This window comes from Crinia signifera, chromosome 2 (genome assembly GCF_055691185.1).
Source record: "Crinia signifera chromosome 2, ASM5569118v1, whole genome shotgun sequence".
NCBI lineage: Eukaryota > Metazoa > Chordata > Amphibia > Anura > Myobatrachidae > Crinia > Crinia signifera.
The window spans coordinates 52976030-52993865 of record NC_139218.1 but is presented as its reverse complement, the minus strand read 5'-3'; positions in this window follow the sequence as shown (position 1 = coordinate 52993865).

Sequence of the window (17836 nt, the reverse complement as noted above, 5' to 3'; positions counted from 1 at the left end):
CCCCATGGGGAAGCGATGCTCACCTGGTGACAGCTCCTGGGAATGAGGCAAGCAGCATCACAACAGCAGGGGTTCCCCATATACACAGGTATTCATCTGTAGGTCCCAAATCCATTCCGCCTGAAGAAGCTAGAATAGAAAAAGAAGGTGTATTATTAACATTACACAGGGCCCCATTCCTCCCACCTTCCCCATGGGGAAGCGATGCTCACCTGGTGACAGCTCCTGGGAATGAGGCAAGCAGCATCACAACAACAGGGGTTCCCCATATACACAGGTATTCATCTGTAGGTCCCAAAACCATTCCGCCTGAAGAAGCTAGAAGAGAAAAAGAAGGTGTATTATTAACATTACACAGGGCCCCATTCCTCCCACCTTCCCCATGGGGAAGCGATGCTCACCTGGTGTCAGCTCCTGGGAATGTGGCAAGCAGCATCACAACAGCAGGGGTTCCCCATATACACAGGTATTCATCTGTAGGTCCAAAATCCATTCCGCCTGAAGAAGCTAGAAGAGAAAAAGAAGGTGTATTATTAACATTACACAGTGCCCCATTCCTCCCACCTTCCCCATGGGGAAGCGATGCTCACCTGGTGACAGCTCCTGGGAATGAGGCAAGCAGCATCACAACAGCAGGGGTTACCCATATACACAGGTATTCATCTGTAGGCCCAAAAAACTATTCCAACTGAAGAAGCTAGAAGAGAAAAAGAAGGTATTATTAACATTACACAGTGCCCCATTCCTCCCACCATAACCATGGGGAAGCGATGCTCACCTGGTGACAGCTCCAAAGTAGCATAATTTCAACAAAATGATCGGCAAACAACAAGGAACAACCAAACTAGTGGGCCAACAGATGTAAACAAAAACAACCACGCCAAATAAACTCTGAAAAACATGAAAGAAAAATATAGAAAGCATTAAAAAAATATATTTATAAAAAAAAAAAAACTATGGAATAAAAATACTCACAGCGTGAAAAATAAGTCCGGATGAGTCGAGCTCTCGCTGTATCTCGTTCATTCATACCGGTGTGCAAATCTGTAGAAAGGTCCCCATGCCGGAAAACCTCGGCATCTACAGTCACCGGCAAACGGTTTGCGATACAAATGTTGTGTAGCACACAACAGGCATTAATTATACCGCAAACCTTCGCCGGTGAGTATAAAAGGGCTCCACCGGTCTTGTCTAAACATCTGAACCGGCTTTTAAGGACACCGAAGGTTCGCTCAATTACTGCCCTCGCTGTCGTATGAGCCTTTTGGTAGTTTTCTGCAGCTTCGCCCACCGGATCAGACAATGGGGTCAGGAGCCAGTCCTTATTGGGATAACCGCCATCACCTATATCAAAAAATGAAAAAATTCAATTGTAGATATTTGTATTGCAATAACAAAAAAAAAAAAAAAGGAATAGGCTACTCACCTAACAGCCAGCCGTCCGGCATTCGACCGTGCTCGAAATCGGCATACAAGGCAGACTGGCTTAAAATGAACGAGTCGTGGGACGACCCAGGAAAACCCACGAGTAAATCAGTAATTTTCATTCGGTGGTCGCAGACCACCTGAACGTTCAGTGAGTGAAAATGTTTTCGATTGCGAAAACACTCCTCACTTTCACGCGGTGGTCTGAACGCCACATGGGTGCAGTCGATCGCGCCCAGCACATTGGGGAACTTCCATTTTGAATAAAAACCAAATCTGATCTCATTCCAACCGCTCTCTTGATCTGGGAATTTTATAAACTGGGTCGTCAATTTGCGGAATGCCTTTATGACCTGGCCTATACAGCGCGAAAGGGTCGGCTGTGAGTATCCGCAGGTTTGGCTCAAAGTGGGCTGGAATGTGCCCGACGCAAAAAAATGCAACGCACCCAACAGTTTCTGGAAACCGGTGAGTGCGTGATTGCCCCGTCCCCGAGCGACCAGGTCTGGCTCCATGAGATCATAGAGCATGTGGATTGCCTCAGACGAAAGGCGATAATTAGATATCACCTCCGCCTCGGTGAGATCACCCAGTTCACGCCTACTACGAAAATGGCGTGGACGTGGGACTGAAACCCGCACTGCCTCACCTAATGGAGCTATCGCCGAAACACTAGTGCCATCATCCAAATCTGATTCCTCCTCCACGCAGGCATTCAGCATGAACGTGACAAAAGTGTCCCTAAACAACTCCATAACTGTAGACAGTGTTAAGAAATTGCAGACAAATGCAAAAAAACGCAAATTACCCTGAAAAAACGTTTCCAAACAGCAGACTGCAAAAGCTGTGTTATCTCCTCAAAGGCCAAACGAAGGAGTGAGGTGGGGAGGTGATTCATGGGTAAAAAACGTGTGGAGAATCATGGGTAAAATAATGCATGCTGGGTAAAAAAAAAATAAACTTATAAATCAGATATATATTTATAATGAACTTGGAGAACAAAATGAACTTGAAGGAAACTCAAAATAAATTAAAATACACTAGTACAGTTTATATTAACACTGCAAAATGCTTATTGCATGAATTCAGAATACTTTTCTCCATGAAAAGATGACGAGGGATACACGGAGAGGCACGGAGAACTTTACCTAGAAATTTATTCTCCATCTTCGCATTGAATACACTCATGGAGAGTGACGGCGAGAGACGGAGAATCTACATGTAAAATCCCATTGACAACAGGCGGAGAGTGGCGGCGAGTAAAAGACGGAGAGCACGCAATAAATCACTGTTCTCCGACGGCGAAAATGTCACATTGAATAGGGTGGCTCGCCTTTGGAGAAAAAAAACCTCTCTCCACGGCGAAAAAAGCACAAGTTCTCCACAAAAGACGGAGAACTTTTCTCATTGAATACTGCCCATAGTCTAGGTTGAAGCCGTAAAAAATATTACCATAATGATGGTCTCACTCCTATCAGTGTGGTCGGTAAATGAAAAAGTTCTCTGACATTTTTAAGTAGTTTTATTTACAGCCCTGTTATACTCCCGCCACGTCCTGCAGTGCTCACCCCGCCGCTGTCAGCGTAATGGGAAGAACACAATGACAATGCCCCGTCCTACTGTATATACAGATGTGGCTGTCATACACACGTGGTGTCAGTGCCAATCTGCTGCTGCTGCCTGCTGGCCTTACACTGCGGGAGAGGATGCGGCGGGTGGGACCGGGGACAACATACTCTGGTCATATATAATATCTCAGTCTGTATTGTACCCCCGGACTGTGGCTTTAAGGATGAGCTCAGCGGCGGCGGGGGAGGTGTCCCGTAGAGGTGCTGCGCCAGTGGTGCACACCTGGACACCACTGGCGCGCACCTATTGTATAGCAGTGGGATTGTGTGTCCTGTGTGACATATAGGAGGGGAGGGGGCGCCACAAATTGTGCTTGTGCTTGTGTTGTTTGCCTGAAATACCGTTTCAGACAAACTGTACACATTCACATTGCACAAAAAACGGCAAGGAACCGTGTAGGACTCTGCTTTTTACACGGTTCGAAATGCCAGTTAATTTAAAACGGTAAATTGCCTGTGGTGCATTCACAGTGCACCCTTAAACGTTTTAAAAAGGGAAAAAAACGGCAATATACCGTTTTAAAAGTGCGATGTGAAAGGGGTATTATTGTAACAGTTACTGTTTTTCAATAACAGACTGCAACAGTTATTTCTTATTTATATACACAGGATTGTCTATCTTTGTATATGCACTGCAAAGAGAGCAGCATAAATCCAATGTCATGTATTTCAGTGACACTGTGTGAAATATAACACTGCATAATGGCCCTTAATCAGACCTGATCGCAGTACAAATTTGTTCTCAAAATGGGCAAAAAAATGCTGGACTGCAGGTGGGGCAGATGTTACATGTGCAGAGAGACTTAAGGTGGCCATACATCTACAGATTTATTGTCCGATCTGTCTGGTTGGAACAAAATCCTGGTAAAAGATGAGAGCAAATGACAGTTGACCATTTGCTTTGAAATGCTGAAAAACTGTCATTCAGATATTACCAGCTGTTTGTTCCAACCGGCCCAATCTGACAATCGATCTGTAGATGTATGGCCACCTTTAGATTTGTGTGAGTTATTTTGTTTCTGTGCAAGGTAAATACCGGCTGCATTATTTTTACACTGTAATTTAGATTTCAGTTTCAACACACCCCACCCAAATTTAACTCTCTCAGCACGTTACATCTGCCCCACCTGCAATGCAGCATTTGTTTTGCCCATTTTGAGAACAAATTTGTACTGTGATCAGGTCTGATTAAGGGCTATTATGCAGTGTTATATTTCACACAGTGTCACCAGAATTCCATTTAGAGTATTTGTGCTTCTTCTATTATAAACACGTTCAGGAGAAAACACACAATATTCACAATTGTGACCATGAAATGGGTCAATTATTAGGGATTTTTTCTCCCACCAAAGTCATTCACTTTGCACTAGGACAAGCTCGTACTTTCTGTTACTATGCTAAAGTATATTAATGAACCACTCTAAGACATCCTGACATAATTTTAACTAGATCGGAGCATCTTCATAGTTTTCGTCATTTTCACCAAAAAAGTGAAACTTCAGGCCTCTTGCCAGAACAGAAGATGTTGACTCAGATCAAAATGCTTTTGCACGTTTCTTATTCAAGTCAAGTCACAACTTTTCCACACTAGCCGATTTTGAATTTCTCAATTTCAGTTTTTTCACTCCGCCCTAGTGTACACCCCTATAGTCTTGCCTAGCAAGACTATTTTTCTTTTCGATTTCCACTGAACGTGCATTGGTATTGAATCTGCATCAAATGCTGCTTAAAGCATTCGATGTGCTCTCGATTACGTTTTGCTTCTATAAGCAAAATCAAATCGAAAAATAGTGCAAATCTCACCGTGTGTACACACCTTAACCTCATACTTGCCTACCCTCCCGGACTGGCCTGGAGGCTCCCGCATATCGGGTCCCCCTCCCGGCCCCCCCGGGAAGGTGGGCAAGTCTCCCCCGCAGCCCCAGCACCCCCCTTACCCACTGCATTAAATTTCCGATTTTCACGGGTGCACGGGAGGGGGCGGGGCTAAAATGACACGAATCGCATCAATTTGCATCATTTTAGCCCCTCCCCCAATCCGCAGACACGCAAATGGTTGTCATGGGGGCGGGGCTTGGTCCTGTCGGCCTCATCCTGCCCCCTGACAAGTAGCCTTGTAAAAAAGTAGGCAAGTATGCTTAACCTTAATGTGTCCCACCACGTGAAATTTGTCAGCATGTGGGGGGAGGGCAGTTGGTGTGGCCCCCTTATTTGACTTTTGGACTGTGCTTTACAGATCTGTTTAAAATGCCAACAAATGTTTGATCATAGTTCTTTAGGAGAGCGGTTTCCTGTTAGGCAGCTGAGTAATCTTTGGTACATAGACCTTCATTTATTCTTTCACTGTAAACAATAGTGAGCAGGTTGGATATGTAACATGATCTCACCAAAATAACATGAACTTTGTGCTGGATTTCCACAAAGCAATGTGTGTCTTGAATAAATAGAGACGTACTTAATATAAGAACATATGCTTTTTACATGAGTCATATTTACAAATCTTCAGGTACACATTAACTAGAGAGGAGCTTGCCGTATCCAATGGCCGGCGCTGGTTCTTTTATTGCATTTAGTTGTCAGTCCGGATGATAATGCTACCAGAGGGTTCTCCATTGGGCTGTCTGTACAACATTTGATACATACCTTCCTACTTTTGAAAAAAGCATTTAAGGGAGATTGCGAAAGTAACACCTATAAGCGCGGATGTGTCCTGCTATAGCTTTTTATGTGTTCTAAAATGTACTTACATCTAAAAGCCCCAAAGCAGTTAGCATAGCTCCCAACATTTACATATTGGGCAGCAGGACTGTCATGCGTGGTGGTAGCCTCCTTAGAAGGGGGTGTAGCCTCACGGTTTAGTCACTGTGGTCATGGCCAGCGCTGTGGCCTATCCCTTCAGTCTTCCCAAATAAATGCTGTGCGCATCTATTCACCAGCGAGTGACAGAGAAACTCCCAACCATCGATGGCAACTGCACCGATGGCCATCCCTATCACGTATTGTGTTTTACAAGTGAGCCTCCTTAGAAGGGGGTGTGGCCTCACGGTTTAGTCACTGTGGACATGGCCAGCGCTGTGGCCTATCCCTTCAGTCTTCCCAAATAAATGCTGTGCGCATCTATTCATCAGCGAGTGACAGAGAAACTCCCAACCATCGATGGCAACTGCACCGATGGCCATCCCTATCACGTATTGTGTTTTACAATTGGTCTATGTAAGTGGTCTTGATGAGATACCTTATTTAAAATGCAGGCAGGGTAGGCAGCTATGATCTGAGGAAAACCTGGAAAAGTCATTTTATAGCCCTTAACCTGACAAATTCAGTCAACATTATTTGTGTACAGTACCTGTCTGCACTGTGATTAGTCTGATTTCCGTCCCTTTGTTGCTCAGTGTTACTGCGTACTAACAGAGCAGCTGATCCTCAATGTCGCTGGTCGGGGGGGCACTGATGCACTGCAGTCAGAGGGACTCTAGGAGGTTTATTTACGAAGATGGGAGTTCCATTGGCAACCAATCAGTCTACTTATTGATTAAGCAACATCCGAACCTTCAATAGAACTCCCATTCTCTGAAATGACTTATTTCCTCCATAGATACCGATTACAATTACTTTAGTAGGTTTTTTTTTTTAACAATCCCTACTAAATAATCAGTATTAAATACTTAAGTGTGACTATTAAAATGAACACTTTTTGAGGTTGTGTGCCATGGGCTGCAGGTAGAATCCACCATCCAGATCAGTGTCAGTGAAGACCAATGCAGTCCATGACTGCACTGGCTTCACTTTTAATTGTTAATGATTGACTTCCTATTGGAAGACACACAGGGCTGTCCCATTGGGAAGTGTTCCCCCCCTCTACGACTGCCATTCTGGGCTGCAACAAGTAGAGTGCTGGCTTCCTGCATTATTATGCAGCCCAATCCAGCTTCTATGGGGCATATCTGGCTCTGTGTGGGCATGTGTGGCACTGTGGGGGCATATCTGGCACTGGGGGCATACTTGGCACTGTGGGGGCATATATGTGCACAAGCCCAAACAGAAATGTCATTGTGTTTTAAAGTTTTGTCATGTAGCCACTCCCCCTCGTGTCATATGACCACGCCCATTTTTCGGCGCACGACACAGTACCACTAAGATATTCTACTTGCACCACTGGACGCAGTCCATAGATACTGGGGGTTTGCACGTGGGCATTCGGAGTCCTGGCACCTGATAGATACATTCTGCAGGTTCTAGGACCCAGGGCTGCTGGATGTCTCCTCTTTGGGCACTAGTTGTGTCTGATTATTTTTCATTTGCTGCAGTTGTGTTGCTTTGTACTTCCCTAGTGGAGATCTATGTGTCTCAATGTACAAAAGGTGAGACACCCACTGTCAGTGTCCACAGACACCTGTTTTGACTGACCGTCAAAAAAACCTGACCTTTTTTTGCTGGGTGTAAAATGTTGTAACGTACTGCAGATAGTGTGTCCTTTCACACTGCATGGGCATGGCCCGGCCACCGGGTTACAGCTGGAAATATCCACTGACTTGCCGGCTGCAGTGCCGTGTCCGGACCGTCCTAACATGGCAGTGTGTGCAGAGAGAGATGGGGGCTTTTCTCTCTCTCTCACTCACACACACACACACAGACACTGGTGCTTTGGTGTGTTGTTTTAGCTCTCCCCCACACCCAACCTGATGTCAGGGTAATCCTCACCCCAAAATTTACACAGCACCAGCTCACAGTCGGTGCATGTGGAAGGCGCAACTGTCAGGCAAAAAAACAGACAAAGTTTGTCCGGCATTTTCGCTGTCCGGTCAAAATCGGTGTGTGAAATGCCCTTAGAGTTAAGAGCATTTGTTCTATATTGTAGACCAGAGGTGTCACTAGGGTTGGTGTCTCCCGGTGTGGTAACTCATGATGTCACCCCCCCCCCCCCATGAACATAAACATGGATTAAAACATTGGGGGGGGGGGGGGGGGAATGTGAAAAACTGTTTTTCACACACAAAGATTTCCTGTTTTTTTTTTTTTTTTTTTTAGGTACTTGTGTAGTTTTACGGTGGCAGTTACGTAGTCAGTGTAGCATCCCTGTCAGAAGGAGCGTAGTGTTCCCACGGCCAGTGTAGTTAAAAGTAGCCTAGTGTTTCCATGAGTGTCCCAGTCAGAATCAGCGTAGCGTAGTGTTCCCGCCCCGTCCCAGTCAGAATCAGTGTAGCGTAGTGTTCCCGTCCCTGTCAGAATCAGCGTAGTGTTCCCGCGGCCGATTAATGTAGCCAGCGTCCCTGTCAGAGCCAGGATACTGTTCCCACGGGCACTGTAGTCGGTCAGCAGTACGCAATACATTGTATCAGTTATGGCTGCTGACAAATTAACCATTTTTAACCTGCCGCAGACGGAGGAGGAGTCGGTGAATTTCTTGCAGCTTCACCACTTTCTTCCTGAGACCAAGACGTGTCCTAATGGCCATCCAATGTGACTCAATGTGAGGGAGCAGATGTGGCGCTGCCACATAAGAAGCTGCAGCAGAAAGGTTAGCGTCCGGGCTGCACAGTGGTTTCATGGATGCCATCTCACGTTCATGACGCTCCTACGCTTCGTGTTTTGTTGGGCGGAGGAGCTAACCAGCATCATGTTTTGTAAGCGTCATATCTCCATTTGGAAAAAAAACACTGTGCAGTATAACAACCTTATGTGGGAGGCCTGCCCCGTGGACCTAATGTCGCAGGCCCAACGCCAGATTGGCGGTCCAGGGAAAATAGTTGAGGTGGACGAGAGCCTCTTTGTATAGAGGAAAAGTCATGTGGGATGCTTGCTGCCTCAACAGTGGCTGTTCGGAGGCATTTCCAGAGACACCGGTGAGTGCTTTGACACCTGTGGAAAGATGTGACGCCGGCACCCTAATGGCCGCCATTAACAAATACATCGAACCGGGGATGACTATACACTCGGATTGCTGGCATGCACGGGTGAACCACCGCTACAATTTTGTTGATCCGGACACTGGGGTTCATACCCAAAACATTGAACGCCTTTGGGGATTGTGTAAGTGGCGTAACAAACGTCAAAGGGCACTGCGAGCCAGAATCTGGACTCTGCGAGCCAGATCTGGCATACTTTATGCCTTAACTCTGCTCCCACAGGCTGACAAAGCAGACGACACAGATGCAGACATAACTACATTCACTTCTGCTGCAGTTTCTGTCAATGCAGAATCAGAATAACTTTCATTATTTTCTTTCTTCTTGATAATTTCGATATTATTGTACTTTGTTAAGTTGCTTTCTTCTTCTTATTATTAATTAAAATCCAGTTACCAGTTAACACATGTCGTCATTACTGTCTCAGATGTATGATATGGCAGTTGTGAATGTGTTCCTGAAACACCCCCACTATCCACGCCAGCCCGAAGCGTGGCGAGCCCCGCTGGGGACACGTTACGCGTCCTCCCAACCTTTTCATACCCCCACTATCGACGTCGGCGTGGAATCGATTTTATAAAGTGTGGTGAGCGCAGTGAGCCACCGAGCCCGAAGCGTGGCGCAGCAGATTACTTTACATGTATTCCGTATCCCCTTGCGGGGCTCGCCACGGCTCGGTGGCGACCATCGAATGATGTGGTTGGTGACCCACAGGCTGCGAATGGATGTTTATGTTCGTTAAACATCCATTCGTAGGCCATGCGTGCAAACACAGACTGCAAGGGGGGGGGGGGCAGGGCAGGTTCTGAGAGAGGTCTCAGCCAATCAATGGCTTCCTATGCGTTTGTATGGGCTTTTTTTTTTTTGGAAGCGCTCTGCTGCTCTAGCCACTCGTGCTGCCGCTGCAGCGTCTTCTCCTGCCCAGCTCCCTGGTACTCTGCGCCGCCCCCCCTGCTCCCGCTGATGGCAGCGGCTTCCTGCGCCTGATCCCTCTGCCCGGCTCTGGTAGGTCCCCCATTGCGGGGGGATTTCTCCATATGCGATTTGGGACGATTTCACGGCCCAATCGCATAATGTATTTGTGCCTTTAGTCTGCACATAATCGTGTCATCAATCGGGATGTGGATAATAAATTCACCATAATCCGTTTGGTGTACACCACAACACAGAAAACATTCTAGGTTGTGTTATGAGCAGTGATTGTGTATATCCTGCCTGCCAGTTTTGTTATTGGGCAATGCTAAACCTGTGGCAGGGTATGTGTATTTTCAGAACACCTGGAGAGCCACAGGGTGACTTGGCCTGGTGTTTGTGGATGTGCTGCCATCTTGTGGGAAACTAAAGGTACACTGTGACATCCTTAATATGTTGGTTATACTCAATAGGGTTATGCATCATTAGGTCACCAGCATTATGTTAACATGAGTTAAGGTCGACAGGCAGGAAAGTCGACATGACTTTAGCTCAACATTGAAAAAGTTGACATAAACACTGGAATGTAGCACCAATGTACTTCAGGCACTATTTTATTCTCCCACCATGCCCTAGTGGATGGTAGGGCATGAAATACCACCTGTCGGCACATTTTGGCTCAAAAACAGTAAAAACACCCATGTCGACCATCATGCTGGTGACCCAATGACCATATACCCCTCAATAGATATTACTATAGTTTACCCATTTTACTTTACCATTAGTAATATATAATTATAGGGGGGGGGGAGGGGGATTTCCCATTTTGCACCATTATATGCAGGCTGGTTCATATCAATTTTCTGTGATGGGGAGATATACATTGCGGATAGTAGGGCTGGATGGCAGCTTACCGCCTCTTTAGGCAGACAACTGGAAGCCCTCTATTTTAATATTCCAAACAAGTGGAGTTGCTTGATAATTCTGTATGCGGAGAAACAGGGGATTACCACATTGGACTGTGGCGTATATGCTATAGCAACTGTTGTCTCATACAGTGCCTGGAGTATTCACACCATTTCCTACAATGGAAAAGAAAATGCCATGAAATGTATAACATTATATAACGTAAAGCTGCAATAAACAGGGGTAAGGATGTTGGCACCTAGGGGCATCCTCCCTTAGGCATCACCTGAAGCTCATTCATAAGTCACTGTTTAGTTCAGGAACTGTGGATATGACCATAAGCAGTCCAGGGACACCTAAATCCCTTGGTCCTGTTGTATACAAGCACCTGAAAACCACACCAGCAAGTCGCTCCTCGTCAATTTCCTCCTCGATCCGGATCAGAGGTAGTCCTGCAGGCCATGTCACCGGCATGACTGACTCATTTTCTATCTTGGATTCCTCCATAGCAGGCATTCCCAACCACGGTCCTCAAGGCACACCAACAGTGCCTGGATATCACTAAAACCTGCACTGTTGGTGTGCCTTGCAGACCGTGGTTGGGAATGCCTGCTCCATAGGATCAAAAAGTGCTATGCCTACTGCTGCTGTTGTTGTTGCTGGGAGTCATTCATCATTCCAGAGGGGAAGTCAGAACACCATGACTCCTTTCAGTAAGCAATTGACCGTCCGACAGTTGTTTAGTACGACAGCAGTCATCCCATGGCAAAAAGGAGAACTGCTCCCTTGACAGCTATGTTGGTGTTAAACATACATCCAGTGTCCGCCATTTATGGAGTGGGATTTAGATGACTGATGGAGGTAGTGTGTCCCCGGTACCAAATCCCATCTAGATTCCACTTCACTAGTTAGGCGTATTCACCATGATGAACAGAGACATCCAAAAAAGTATCCTCAGTGTTCTGAAAAATGCGGTTGTACCCACTGTCCACTTAACCACAGACAAGTGGTACGGGGCAAACTAAGGATTATAGGACTGTGACCGCTCACTGAGTAGAGGCATCGCCTTCTGCAGCAGCATCTCTGAAATGCCAGCTCCTTCCACGGCCGACTACGCTGTGTATCACCAGTTCCAGGAAGAGGCACAACGTTCACAACCTCTTAAAGAAACTGAAGGAAATCATAGCGATGTGGCTTACCCCACTTTGACTCTCCTGGGGATTTGTGGTATCGGACAATGCCAGTAACATTGTGCAGGCAATACATATGGGCAAATTCCAACATGTGCCATGTTTTGCCCACACAATAAATTTGGTGATGCAGCATTTCCTAACAGTGACAGGAGTGTTCAGGAGATGCTTGCGGTGGCCCACAAAATTGCGGGACACTTTCGCCATTCTGCCACTGCCTGCTGAAGACTGGCACACCATCAAATCCTCCTGAACCTGCCCTGCCATCTCCTCGAGGTTGTGACGCGCTGGAACTCCATCTTCTATATGCTGCAGAGGATGGAGGAGCAGCACAAGGCCATTCAAGCCTACACAGCCACCTACGACATAGGCAAAGGAGCGGGGATGCACCTGACTTAAGCACAGTGGAGCAGCGGGATCACTAGGGGGGTGCGGCCCACATCCAGGTGCGCCTTCAGATGCCATACACATCCAATCCCCCTGCGCCCACATCGACACCTGTACAAACACCCACAGGATGTAACAGTCAGCTTGCTATCACCCACCCCACAGCAGCAACATTCCAGAGGTGGAGGAGTAGAAGGACCTCCTGGGTCTGTGGTAATGTGCCATGTACGGCAGCAACAGCTCGGGCAGCGGTGAGGATGTGGTCAGGGAGAAGAACAAGGCGGAGCCAGTGAAGCCATCCATGAAAAGGCTGATTCCCATTCACAGGCTGCGCTGGAAGTCAATCTCTTCGAGGCCAGGACCCAGCACTATAAACTGAGACAAGTAGCTCCTGTGGGCACCCCTTGCAGAAGTAATGCCCCATCGAGGCCAGGGAGGGGGGCTGAGGCACTTAGTACTGATGACACTGGAGCTCTTACTGCGGGTGACAAGTACTACTGTGGGTGACAGGTGTGCACTTACTTCAAGTGACAGAGGAGTTGGGACACTTAGTACTGGTGACACTGAGCACTTGCTGCAGGTGACAAGGGGGCCCTTACTGTGAGACACAGAGAGACTGGGAGGCACTCACTGTCATTGACCGGGAGTCACTTACAGTGGGTGTTACAGGGGGACACTTACTGCGGGAGACAAGGGCGCATTGTATGTAAAAGCAGCACCACAGGGGGCATTAATTTATATGTATAAGCAGCACCAGAGGGAGCATTTTATGTATAAGTGGCACTACAGAGGGTATTATATGTATAAGCGGCACTACAAGGGACATTGTGTGTATAAGTGGTACCACAGGGGGCATTAAATTTATAAGCAGCAACACAGGGGGCATTATGTGTATAAGCAGCACCACAGGGGGTATTATGTGTATAAGCAGCACTACAGGGGGCATTATATGTATAAGTGGCACTATGGGGGCAACAAGCCCTTCATTTAAGTAAAATGGTGGGTACTTATGTATTATCTGGGCTCCCATGTTAAATGCACCCCATTTTTTCATACCCCTACTATCCAACTATGCATGGAGTTGACTTTATATAGTGTGGCGAGCGCAGCGAGCCACCGTGCCCGAAGCATGGCGAGCGCAGCGAGCCCTGCGAGGGGACGCGGTCTCATAAGAAAAACGGGAGCCCAGATATTACATAAGTACCAAATGGTGTCAGCAGCATAAATGTTTGAGGTGTAATGGGCATTATAGGGTGTGAAATAATATGTAATGGTCATTACAGTGTGTGGTATAACATGTATTACGCATTACAGTGTGTGGCATAATATGTAATAGGCATTACGGTGTGTAGCATAAAGTGAAATAAGCATTATAGTGTCTGGTATAATATGTAATAGGCATTACGGTGTGGGGGATAATGTGTAATAGGCATTACGGTATGTGGCATATTATGTAAGGGGCAATACAGTGTGTGGCATAATGTGTGAGGAAGAAAAAATGGTAAATAATTTATGAAGCATGAATCAGGAACTTTCTTTTTCCCCATTGGCGGAACCATGCAACTTTGCAGTGAGGCCACACACCCTTTCAGGATTGCACACTTAAGGTGGTCACAATTTTGTTTTTATTTTTAATTGTCAATGGAGGTGGGGGCACTAGGAATGACCTAGAAATTAGTGGCATAACAGGCTATTAAGGGGGCTATGGTTATGCCGCTGCCGCCTGCCGGGATCTGTGGCTCGTTTCTGTGAGTCGCAGATTACTTGTCTGCGGTCCCGGCTCCTGCTGCAGTGCTAATGAAAACGAACCATCACAAAATGTATGCCCCCATACAGCTTTTCAGGATGCTAGAGGAAGCAGCGGCCTCCTCTAGCATTCTTAAAAATGGTCTGCTATTAGGGGAAGCTATTTTGTGAGGGTCAATTTTCATTAGGAGTTCGAGGAGCGCCGGACCGCTGCGCAGACCAAATCTGCGAGTCCCTGACAAGAATGCGGCGGCATGCGGAGGGGTAAGGGGGTGTTTAACTTGACTTGGGGGGAGGGGTGGCGCAGCGCTGCCGAAATCTGCAGGGGGGCACAAATTTACTAGTTACACCACTGCTAGAAACTACCATTTATTTTACTAAAATGCCAACAGGCGGGAGGGCTTAGTTAGACTGCAAGAGGCTGTGTATATGATATTGTAATTTTAACGCGTAATATTAATTTTGTTATGTTTAGATAACTACTATTGCCATTACATTCAGTGATATACAGGATTTATAATTTACAAGTAAGACTTGGGGGGGGGGGGGGGTGTGACATCAACCCAAGTGACGCCTCTGCAGTGGAGACGGAGTTCCATATTGAGCAAGGTTCTCCAGCTTAATCAGGGTTCTCTCCCCTCATTAGGCTGTTGTAGAAGCAGCCAGAGAAAGTGAAAGAGGAGCAAAGAGTGGCTATTCCATACAGCATGTTGGTCTTGTGGATGAAGCCCTTCATACACTTTGCCAGGATATGAGGGTGGTCAGTCTATTAAAGTCAGAGGAATACATTTTGGCCACCGTGCTCGATGCTCAGTTTAAAGCGCATGTTGTGTCTGTTTCTGGCGGACACAAGTCTACAGCGGTGCAAAGGTCTGCTGGTCAGGAGATAATCATCTGAAGCGGACCGTGACACAGCAACTGCTCCTCCTTCATTTTCTCCCACACCTGTGGCTATGAGGAAACTACTAAGATTTCCTAGCCAACCCGCTGGCGGTGATGTAGGGAAGGGAGGAGTGAGTTTGGACATTTGGTCCGGACTGAAGGACCTGCCAACAATTGCATACAATCCTGTCACCATTGACAAAATAGTGGAGGATTACTTTGGTGACAGCATCCAAGTAGGCATGTCAGACAGTCCGTACCTATACTGGCAGGACAAAGGCAATTTGGAAGCCCCTGTACAAACTGGTTCTATTTTACCCGAGTTGTCCCCTCTCCAGTATGTAGTGCAGCTGACAACCTAGTCAGCGAACGGCGTAGGAGGATGCTTCCGCAAAATGTGGAGAAGATGATGTTCATCAAAATGAATGATCAATTCTACAATGAAGACCAGCCTCCAGAGACTACAGAGGGAGCTGTGATAATTGATAATCTGTCAGGATGAGGATGTACACACTGAAGGGGTGAGGAATCGGAGGATGAGAACAACATCTTTCAGTACTTATGTAGTATCTGGGCGTCCGATTTTAAAATCGGGTCGGAAAAATCGTATCGAATTGCATTCAATATCGCATGCGATCTGATGTGATTTTCCATAGGATTCAATGTTAACATGGTCCTGTTCATTTCCCCACTATCCAAGTGGGCATAGAGTTGATTCTATAAAGCGTGGCGAGCGCAGCTTTATAAAATCAACTCTATGCCCACTTGGATAGTGGGGAAATAAACAGGACCTTATTAACATTGAATCCTATGCAAAATCGCATCGAATTGCATCGCATGCGATTCGATGCGATTTTGCCCAAAATCTCATCGAATCGCATCTGATTGTATGCCTTAAGGTAAGGCATACAATCAGAAAATCGGCGGCCCAGATACTACATAAGTACCCATCTTTCCTCTGTAGAGCCAATTTGTACAGGGAGAGATGTGTCCCAAACAAACCAATCATTTCTGCCACAGTCGTGTGGTAGACCCTGTTGCTTAATAAAGCATTTTGGGGGTATGGTGGTTTAAAGGGTATGGTATCTTTTAAAACTGGGTCCATTTAAAAGAATACCCCATTGCTTTTTAATAATTCCTTCCATTTTATGTAGTTGGAATTAAAACCTGAAACGAATGCTTATTCAAAATTGTTTTTCTTTTTGTTTTCCATTAACCCTTTGAGGTCCGCACAAAAAAAAAAGTTTATTGTAAAAGGATTTCTCAACCGTTTGGTAGAGGCCTATATCTCAAAAAACCGTAGGGTCTCATTTAAAAAAAAACTATTGATTGTTGAATTTTTTTCCTTTGCTTTTTTTGTGGTGCGGACCTCAAAGGGTTAATAGTGGTTTTCTATCCATTTAGTTAACTTATTCCTTTTTGGACTTAATGATATCTGGCCTGTAACCCTTCTTTATAAATCTTCTTTCCATAATCCCTGTTTTCAACATGCTAAAAAAAAAAAAAATATATATAAAAGATCCATTTCTAATCCCTTCCAAAGAAATACAGTATAATATTGTCAATAAATATGTGCCAGGATACCAAGTCTGCACCCACCTCCCACAGCACATCATGCTCCCACCTTAACCTGAATAGGTTGGCATAGGCAGGCGCGAACTTGGTACCCATCGCAGTTCCATTTTTTTGTAGATTGTAGTCTCCCTCAAAAATAAAAAAATATTTAAGAGTTGTATATCCTCAATAATAAAATCTCTTATCTCATGTTATATCTGATTTTATAAATGCCACCTGGTAGCCTCTACAGTAGTTTTAAATCTTCAATTACTGACTTGGTAATACTACCTCTTACATGTACTGTATTGAATGTTGACTTTCTTAAATATTGTGGGACCTATTTCTAATTTTTCTCCAGAATCTTCTTTAATTTTGAAGAATATATTTACAGTATTACTCTTCTCAAAATAGTATCATTTTCATTAGTGGGGACAAATTGTTTGCCTTTATTGAGTTACCCTTCTTCATACAGGTATCTAGCTAGGGTACGATTACTAAGATTGAATATCTTAGTAACATTCTTATCTATCTACTGTATCAATGTTTTTTCCTTTTCTCTCTGTATTTTTCTTTTATCTTTTCTTTTTTCAGTTTTCCCCCCTCTGATTCATCTAAATCTCCCCTTTCTTAATTTGGTACGTCTATCAGTCTTCGCCTTCTGTGTACAAAAGATAGTCTGAGATTTCTATGAAGTAATCTCCCACGGTCTCAAATCGGTTGGACTGACAGAGTAGGTCTAGTATTCCTGTTGAATGATCTAAAATCTTTTCTATAAGTGTTCCTGGGATACATTCTATCCATTCTTCTCTTTACCTTCTACATTATAGGGGAAATTTACTAATAAAATGATGTATTCGGGCATGTATTTGTATTTTTGTACTTTACCAATGTGAAATACCGTTAGTATTTTACGACTAACAACCTGTCATTCATATTTTTACAAAACTACAATCTGACCATGCCATACTCCCCATGTTTTCAGCCATTACATACTGTATGTAATTTGCCGGTGTAAAATGCTACAGAATATATGCAGCACAATCTATTCCATATTTTTTGTTTGCTATTTGTCTGTTTAACCAGAATACATTCAGATATTGTTGGACTGATTTGGATGAAACCAACATAAATTGATTTAATTGGGTCTAGATTATGTTCACTGCCACTAAAACCCCTAATCCCAATCCAGTGAGGGTCCCAGGGACCAAAAAGGGTTTAGATCACTACACAAAGTGGGTCAGGGAAGCAAGATATGGCAAAGTTGCATAACAGAGTGGGTAAAGGACATAGGGTTTAA